This window comes from Palaemon carinicauda, chromosome 36 (assembly GCF_036898095.1).
Source record: "Palaemon carinicauda isolate YSFRI2023 chromosome 36, ASM3689809v2, whole genome shotgun sequence".
Classification (NCBI taxonomy): Eukaryota; Metazoa; Arthropoda; class Malacostraca; order Decapoda; family Palaemonidae; genus Palaemon; species Palaemon carinicauda.
This window is the reverse complement of record NC_090760.1, coordinates 36,072,562-36,082,660: the sequence shown is the minus strand read 5'-3', so window position 1 is coordinate 36,082,660 and position 10,099 is coordinate 36,072,562. Positions and strand designations below refer to the sequence as shown.

Below are 10,099 nucleotides of genomic sequence, written 5' to 3'. Positions count from 1 at the left end.
AGACCTCTATGTGCGCTACATTGACGATACGTTCGTAAAAACTGTCACTGTGGAGTGCATAGAAGAAATTCGACGCATTTTCAAGGAATGCAGCTCCCTCAGGTTCACCCTCGAGCACAGCCTCCAAGGACGTCACCCCTTCCTTTATGTCCTTGTAGAGACAAACAATAATAGCCTCAATATCTCTGTGTACTTGCAACCAACCAATGTTTGCCTATGTCTAAATGGTGACATCGAGTGCCCTAGTCGGTACAAAACTGCTACCAATAAGGCTTATGTTCAGAGAGACATTTCTCACTGTTCTTTGTGGAAAGGCTCCCATGAAGAACTCGACAGAACTACTAAAATTCTAGTGAATAATGGCTTCACGAATAAGGACATTAATCGGCAAATGAAAAAACAAATTGAAAAATGGTACAAGAATGAAAGCCCTGATAATACCAACACGCCAGCCAAAATAAATCTATACTATAAAGGCCTTATGAGCTCCAACTACAAAGAAGACGAAAACACTATGAAAAATATAATAAAAAAAAACAACGTTTTTGCCACGGCAGAGGATACCGAAATCAACCTCATAATTTATTACCATTCCGCAGAAACACAAGACCTAATAATGAAAAACAACCCTGCCCCCGCCATGCAAGATAATTTTAACAGGACCAATATAATGTACCGATATAAAGGCCCTGTCCAGGAATGTCCTAGCACCTACATCGGTATGACGACGATGCGTCTATCTAAGAGATTATCTTGCCACGTGCAATAGGATGCAATAAAAATGCATTGCCTCCAAACACATAATACAAGATAACAAGGGAGCATATAGTAAAAAATGTCACCATCATTGGGCGTGCCCCTGACAGCAGACGTCTCAGGATAATGGAAGCTCTTTTCATTCAACAAGAAAGACCTGACCTCAACACCACACAAGAGGGGACCTTCTTGTTAACGTGTATAAGGTCCACCAACAAAAATAGTCCAGGCAATTACGACCATAACAGGAATGACAGAGCCGGAGGCCAAAACATGGATTATCTCTTGACAGGACCAGACCCCTTAATCCCACCGAGCATGCTTGCTAGCCAGAGGCCACCACCTCCCAAGAATAATCGTCTCCGCCCTTTGGCGGTCATTGACCATTAAGGATGAAATGTTAAAGCCAGACTCCGTATATAAACCCTTACAACAACACCTGCATTACAGTTCACTCTTGATAATGAGCAAAAAACCTTCTCACTGCTCTAAACCGGTTGAGTTGAAGGATTTGTTATACTTAATTCCATGTAATTTATGTTTTTTTTCTTATTCTGTTCAAAAGTGACCATTTCTTTACAGACTGACATTGTGATAGTTTTTCATACTTTGTACTTATTATCTGTACTTTCATAGTGTGTAGTGATATATTTAAGATAAATTGTGAATGATATGGTCTCCATCACCTTCCTAATGAAAATATGTCCCTTTCACAGTTACTGGCGGATTTTAGTAGTCTGTGGGCTGAGGGGGTTCACCTTGCACCCAGCCCCCTTAAAATTGACAAAAGGGCATTTAGGTTGTAGTATTTGATCCATATTTTTATTTTTTTTAATGTTCCCATTGAAAAAATAGGGACTCGCTATCACTACTGGGCCACTTTCTTTGATGACATAACTCCGGACTGAATGGTCACAGAGAATCTTGGGGTAGGCGAAACTTAATTAGACATAATTCCGGACTGAATGGTCACAGAGAGATAAATGACATATCAAAATGTTGGCTTTGTATCTCTCTAACAGGTAAAATGGACAATTTGCAATTATGTTTAATAACTAGGTCACCAGAGGTTAAAAGGTCACCAAATTTGTGGTCTAGTGGAAATTTTAGGCACCTCCATAAATGTACCCACAGGACCAGTCAGACAAATATTTGATGACCTTTTCTGCCTTATTTAATCTCTAGAGACCTCAAGAAATAGAATGATACCCATTAAGTGTATTTATTGGCCAAATCAAGGAAATGAGATGTAATGTAACAAGGTCAATTTGCAAATTTGTCGATTTTTTTGCCTCAAAATCGTAAAAACTGAGAAAGCTCATGCTGATGGCTGAAATTTCTGAAAATTTCAGATAGACTCACCTCAGGAAAATGCCAAAGAGAAAGTCTAGCACTGAAAGACCAGCACCTGTCAATACCGACATCTGTATAATTCACGACAGCAACGTTGAAACAACGGATTTCGTTCGGTTCTCCCAACCCTTAAAATCCAGAAGAAGGTTTTGCCAGTATTTGCAAAGTCCAGGATAGAAGACAGTCTCAACCGATTGGGTCGTCTCTACGGCATGATAGCATTTGTGGACAAATCTCCTAACAGTATGGAGAAAATCATAGTTACCATCGTGAATGTTATCAGAGATTCACCAAAAATCTAGACCGCCTGAAACCTAGTAATGAAGTCACCGAGGGTCCCTCTATGAGGCCAAGTCCTTGCAGTTCAGCTGACAAAGTTATATTTGATCAGAACTGTATCTTCTGTAAAAGCTATGAGAGAAAGGAAGTCTGTATAGGAGAGTCTTGGACCTCAGAGGGTCTTTCATATTTTTCACATGGTGGTGGGGACACTATTATCGCATTAGCAGAACAACGGGGTGATGAAGAACTCGCTACTCGTATTCGAGGGTATGATCTTTTTGCGTCTGAGGCAAGGTATCACAAACATTACCGCATGAAATACTGTGATCCATCAACATGGAGGAGTTCCAGTGAAGAGGTAAAGCGGGAGGTCATGGAACGTAAAAAGACTCATGAACTTTGTTTCTCGAAAGTATGTAAAGTGATTGATCGGAGGATAATCACTAGCCACGAAATAATGCTAATGACAGAACTTAGAGACATATTCATTAAACATTTATTGAAGACTCCCTTTGAAAATCAGAACTATCGTACAGAGATACTGAATCTGAACTTGGAAAAACATAAACTGTAGTCAGAAAAGCTGTGTATTGTATCTCTTGATAGATGGGGCTGGAAATTGCAATCTGCCTTAGTAGTTAGCAATGATCTTCATCTTGCTACTGCTGTCAGAAATAGCTATTGTTTGCATAGGCCTAGTACTTAAATTGATGATGTTGCTCTACTCCTACGCCAGATAATTAAAGATGCTTTCTTAAAAGCCAGTGCCTAGAAACAATAGAAAGTCCTGTGCCAGAGAGTTTGCAGAAATTCCTCCGCCAAGGTATTTGTGGTAATGGGTCATTGCCTTCGTCAGAGAAGACAGAGCGCCTTGTGTCTTCTCTTGGTCAAGACATCTGTCGTGCCGCCACAAAAGGCGAGTGGAAGCTACCAAAGCACAGTCTTGTGTGTATGACACTCTGTCATCTTTTTCGTAGTGCACAGTTAAATACGCTTATGAATAGACTGGGTCATGCAGAAAGTTACACCTTCTCGCTTGAACTTGAGACAGCCCTAGCTACCGCTCTAGAAGAGGCTGCCAGTGTTCTTAGCCCTAACATTATTTGTAACCCCTCTGGCCCGTCCTTATTCCACAGCGATTTTGACAACTTCGATCAGTATGTCAATGATCTATGTGGTAGTGGGTCTGTCCACACAGTGCATGGGATCATGTTGGAAAATATTCAGAAAGGTGAAGCTGCGACAAAGCTATTGATCACATCAATATCAAAAACAGGGAGGAGGTCCTTAGTAACATCTGAGCCAGAAAATCTACCACCGTGTTACATAAACCAGAGGAGCAGCCCTCGGATGACCATCAAACACCTAAGTGTTCCAGGGAGTGATGGGACATTGGGCAAATCAGGCCAAATCAACATCACCTGGTGCATTGCCAGAATGCTTAGCAGCTCAGCCAGTCAGTGTGTTCCAGGATGGGGTGGTTTCATATCTGAAACTAGAGTTAAACCCGCCAACATTACAGCCATTGATTACTACCCTGTAATCAATCATCCAATCACTGAGAAAAGTACAGTTCAGGAATGCCTAAGGATGTCTAGGCAGTGCTCAGATGAAGTTGGCCAACGATATGTAATTACATCGTTTTACTTAGGTGTTTGCATGAAGGCATACCCAATACTTTGGAAAAGCCCGGACACTTACAAGAACCACATAGTTATGATAGGGACCTTCCATACAGTATGTGCCTACTTGAAAATGGTTGGCAAGAAGATGGATGGGTCAGGGTTTTCCGAAATATTGCTGGAAGCAGGACTGATGTCAAGTGGTTCTCTCTAAGGAGTGATAACAGGAAAGAATTACAGCAGGGCAATGCACTGCCATAAGTCTTTGGCAGAAGGACTTGAAAGGATGTTACTTAGAAAGTTTAAGTCACTGAATGGTGGATTACATCAGTGAATCCCAGAAGAATCGATGACAAAAGTGACCAGCCTAATTACAAATAGAAACAAGGAAGGTTTGGTTCAAGTCATAGATGATGGTCCATTCCAGCAGCACTTGGTTAATTATGTCTATTTGGAAAACATTGATGAGACTCACCCTGGAGCAACCGAACTATTGAAGCTTGGAGCAATCAGCGTAGGAAGGTCATACATTCCAAGAAACCAATGTGCTGTGGACAAAACAATAGAGGAGACTTTCATGAAGCATGCAAAGTCCCATGCTGGTGCTGGAGGAAAAGGATCCGGGGTATCAGTGCTACAAGGGAATTTTGAAGCAAACAGACGTTGGGCAAAAACTGCTCACGAGAGATTAAGGTACCTAGAGATGATGCTACAGATGGTGAATTGGGGGGCGAATACAACAGAGACAGCAAACATCGTGATACCCGTCCATCACAGATCCAGAAGAGTGAAAAAGTCACCAGGAAGATAATTGATGCTGTGGAAAGTTTCCTCAAACCCTTTGAAATTGACTTGGTAGAGCTGGTCTATCTCCTTTCTGGTGCTTCTGTTCCTACTGATATTTCAAAGGATATTGAGATGGCTGAGGAAAGAGGAAAACAAGCAAAAAATGCATTCAAAACAGAGAGACTGAAGAAGAATGATGACTTCTTTGCTCAGTTGCTCAATCAGAGGCTGAAGACTTTCGCTGACATTGGCAAGAAAGTACTTGTGAAAACATCAAGTAACAAAACAGTGGAGTACAAACAGCAGGGGAATATCACATTCAAGTTGTTGGTCAATTCTCAAAACCACAAATTGGATGTCCAAGAACTTCTACGATACCCACTCATGCCTGTGCCATCATCACTTGGGACACCAGATGGGTATATTCTGAAGACAGACAAGAGCAAGGCATTCCACCACTTAGTTAAAGACACGAATGAGGCTGCTATTCCTCCTGACAACGATACCATGAATGTAGAAGATGGAAATGCCATGTTTCACTCAATGAAGGGAATGCCAAAAACATTCAAACAGATATGTCAAAACATCTTGTCCGTCTCTACATCTGGGAAATCCAGCGTGATTTTCAGCACTGACACTTACATGCCCAATTCAATAAAGTCCCTGGAGAGATCAAATCGTGGCTCAGGAGAAAAACATTTGGTTAGTGGAGAAAACACAAGGCGACCAGATAACTGGAAAGAGTTCTTGAGTAATGACAACAATAAAACTCAGCTCATTGAATTACTCTTTAGGATTTGGTGCACGGATGAGAATATACCGAAGGTAGAGAAGGAGAAGCTTATTTTAGTTTGTAAGGGCAAGGCGTACGAACTCAAGGCAGACAATGGGAAGATCACTGCATTTCAAATTAAATCTGCTGACTCAACCCAGGAAGAGACTCATTCACTTGTCATTCTCTATTCAACTTATGCCAAGGATGAAGGATATAAATTTGTTCGGGTTCAAAGTCCAGACAGGGACATATTCTTCATACTTCTGTATTATGCTCCAAACTTAGGTATGCAACTCGTTTTTTATACTAGCACTGGGAATAGAAGGCAATTGATAGATATCACAGAACTATCGAAAGGGTTCACACCAACTTATTGTGCCGCTCTCCTTGGTCTGCATGCATTCATTAGATGCGATAAGACCAGTGCCTTTAAAGGAATTGGCAAGTTAAAACCGCTGCAAATTCTACAGAAATGCCCAAAGTACCAAAAAGTCTCCAGTTGCCTAGGGGAGTCATGGAGGTAACTGATGAAATCTTCCTTGCTCCTGAGGATTTCACCTGCACCATGTATTCTGCCAAAACTAAGACAATGGAGGTTGACCAGCTTAGATACTAAATACTCGAGTTAAAGTGCAGTGAGTAGTTGCTGGATTCAAAGAAGAATGTTGATCTTTCATCTGTTCCACCACCGAGAGTGTGTCTAAATGAGCATATCAGGAGGGTGAACTATCAGGTTGCGATATGGAAACGTGCCCATTGTCCTAAACCTGAGGTCCCTCATCCAGCTGTGGATCATGGTTGGATACTGAAGGATGGAAATCTAGAACCCTGTTGGTTCAAGGGAACTGCACTTCCTACAAGTATGGCTGATATAATTGAGACGATGGACGATGATGAGACGTCTGATGATGAAAGCCTTGATGAAAACAATGAAAGTGATGGAAATTTTGATGATGACTATGAAAGTGATGATAGTGGGTCTGACTCGAACTAAGAACGTTTCAAGTAATAAGATGGTAAATTTCTGGCTCAAAGAACCAAGGACATCCCTTGTATCACAAGATATTTCCAATAATTGCCTCTCCATTAATTAAAAGTGGACCCAAAGGTGCCCAAGTGGACTATCATACTTTATACCTTGCATAGGTTGACTTTTTTCTGTAGTCCAAAGCAACACAGTATTAATTTTCCCAATAAGGTCTATGAGTATATTGTACATACATGTACTGTTTTATTGTATTTCATTCATGATTGTCGTAACCTTCAAATAAAGCATTTCTGTTGTTGATTTATGTGATTTTCCCCAAATTTACTGACAGACTTGTTGAGACTGTCTTTATTGGATGCTATGACCTCAAGAACCTTGGTGAGGACACGAATATCATCTCTCTTGCTGCATTCATGAAGGAGTTATAGCCAAATCAATATTACGGCGTCTGGAGTGGGGGCCATCTTGAATTTCAGCATGATGTAATTAGTTGAACATTGTTGAGAATGCTTTTATTGGATTCCCTGACCCCCAAAACCTGGGAAAACACACCTAAATAATTTCCGTAGCCTCTCTATAAGAAGAGTTATGAGCTTTATCAGTTTTTACGATTTTGAGGCAAAAAAAAAAGACAAATTTGCAAATTGACCTTGTTACATTACATCTCATTTCCTTGATTTGGCCAATACGTACACTTAATAGGTATCATTCTATTTCTTGAGGTCTCTAGAGATGAAATAAGGCCGAAAAAGTCATCAAATATTGGTCTGGCTGGTCCTGGGGTACATTTATGGAGGTGCCTAAATTTTCACTTAACCCCAAATTTGGTGACCATTTGACCTCTGGTGACCAAATTATTAAACATAATTGCTAATTGTCTATTTCATCTGTTAGAGAGGTCCAAAAACAAACATTTTGATATGTCATATATCTTTCTGTGACCATTCAGTCCGGAGTTATGTCTAATTAAGTTTCCCCTACCCCAAAATTGGCAGCTGCAAAATTCGATGATGTCATCAAATAAAGTGGCAGAGGAGTGGTAGTGAGTCCCTATTTTTTCAATGCAAATATTAAAAAACGAAAATATGGATCAAATGCTACAACCTAAATGCACTTTTGTCAATTTTAAGGGTGGTGGTGCAAGGTGTGCCCCCTCAGCCCACGGACTAGCAATGAAGAGAAAAACATGATAAGAACTATAGAAAAACACGACTGAGGTAGCAATCACTTTAAATAAAACCTGCTTAAATGAGGGTCTGCTCCCGAAACATGTTTATTATTATTATTATTATTATTATTATCATTATTATTATTATTATTATTAATATTATTATTATTATTACCAGGTAAGCTACAACCGAAGTTGGAAAAGCAGGATGCTATAAACCAACTAACTCCAACAGGGAAAAAATAGCCCAGTGAGAAAAGTAAATAAAGACATAAACTAAAAGAAAAGCAATGAATAGCAAATGTAAAATATTTTAAGAACAATAACATTAAAACAGATCTTTCATATATAAACTATAAAAATATAATTATATCAGTCTATTCAACACAAAAACATTTGCTGAGCCTTCGAACGATTGAAGTTCCACTGATTCAACCTCCTGATTAGGAAGATCATTCTACACCTTGGTCACAGCTGGATTAAAACTTCTAGAATAATGTATAGTATTGAGCACCATGATTGAAAAGCATGACTATTAGAATTAACAGGATACCTAGTATTATGAACAGGATGGCACTGTCCGGGAAGATTTGATTACAAAGGATGGTCAGATTTATGAAAAATATTAAGCAACATGCATAACGAACTAGTTGAACGAAGATGCCATAGATTAATATATAGATCAGGAATAAGAAATTTGATAGAACTACGTTCCTGTCCAGCAAATTAAGATAAAAATCAGCTGCTGAAGACCAGACTGGAGAACAATACTAGAAACAAGGTAGAATGATAGAATTAAAACCATTTTTCCAGAATAGATTTATCATCGAAAGTCTTAAAAGACTTTGTCAATAAGGGAATTTATTTTGTAATTGAAGAAGAGACAGACTTAATGTTTTTCTCAAAAGTAAATTCGCTGTTGAGACTCACACCTGAAATTTTGAAAGATTCATACAGAGTTGAGGAAACACTATCAGTGCTGAGATCCAGATGTTGACGAGCAACTGTCCTTGACCAACTTACGATCATACTTTGAGTTTTGTTAGGACTCAGCTTCAAGCCCTATAATTTGCACCATGCACTACCTTTATTTAGATCTTTATTAAGGGATTCAGCAACCCAAGATCTACATTGAAGCGATGGAATTGATGCAAAGAGTGCAACATCATCTGCATATGCAACGAGTTCGTTTTCTAGGCTAAACCACATTTCATGTGTACGTGGTCTGAACAGAAATGGACCAAAAATACCAGATATCACATTTTATACTAATCTACAACAACTTTTTGCGATCTTTTACTCAGAAATACAATAATGATGCTAAGAGACAACCAACCCAATCCGACGGTTTGATTTTGAAAAATAATGGTCGATTAACACGGCCAAAGGCAGCACTAAAATCTAGGCCAATCCTACGAACTCCCTGGTCACAATCAAGGGATTTCTGTGCAATATTGGAGATTGCGAGATTGTCATCATAGATTAATTTTTTTCAATAAGTTATGACATTAACAATTTCTAAAGCAAGATATAATTGATCAGAGACTAGAGTTGAGCCCGAAGTTCATGTATATTAACCTCAAAGACTTTGTTTAGGTTCAACGTTCTGGGAGATTTGAAGTTGTCTCAAAGGATCCAAGCATTGAAAGTATTTGCGACAGTTGTATACTCAAATTAGAATGTCATTATTTATTCTCTGACGTATTTTAACTCTATTGTTATATTGCCACCTCTCTTTCCTGGAAATCCAAGCAATTAAACAGCCCCCACCCACGCTCTCTCTCTCTCTCTCTCTCTCTCTCTCTCTCTCTCTCTCTCTCTCTCTCTCTCTCTCTCTCTCCAGAGACTTAACCAGCTAGTGTTATGGGAAGAGATTGCTAGCCCAAAACCTTTATTGAACATTACAGGGGTCACAATCTGGACGAACTGGTGGCCGATAAACCGGAAAAGACAGCTGAACCTAGCAAATGAGTGCTAATCGTTATACCACTCACCCTCTACGGTCATTTATATATGATTAATTCCAAAACAGTCCCATTAAACACCATAACTACTGCTTTGAACAGGCCCTACCAGACAACTATGAATTCCAGTCATCGAATTCCTTGAGATACTTTTTATTAATGAGAGAGAATATTGATCCAGAAACCAGAGTATGAAATCTTTAGGTAATCCTTCCATGAAATGGTGTCGAACCTTCCCTATCCACTATATATATATATATATATATATATATATATATATATATATATATATATATATATATATATATATATATATATATATATATATATTCGCATATATATGTACTTTATACACACACACACACACACACACACACATATATATATATATATATATATATATAT

At 39.1% G+C, this 10,099-nt stretch overlaps 1 pseudogene; it reads left to right on the top strand.

The window, feature by feature from the left end:
- The first annotated feature begins 2,127 nt into the window (after positions 1–2,127).
- On the top strand, positions 2,128–4,824 carry LOC137628573 (uncharacterized; annotated as a pseudogene).
- The last annotated feature ends 5,275 nt before the right edge of the window (positions 4,825–10,099 follow it).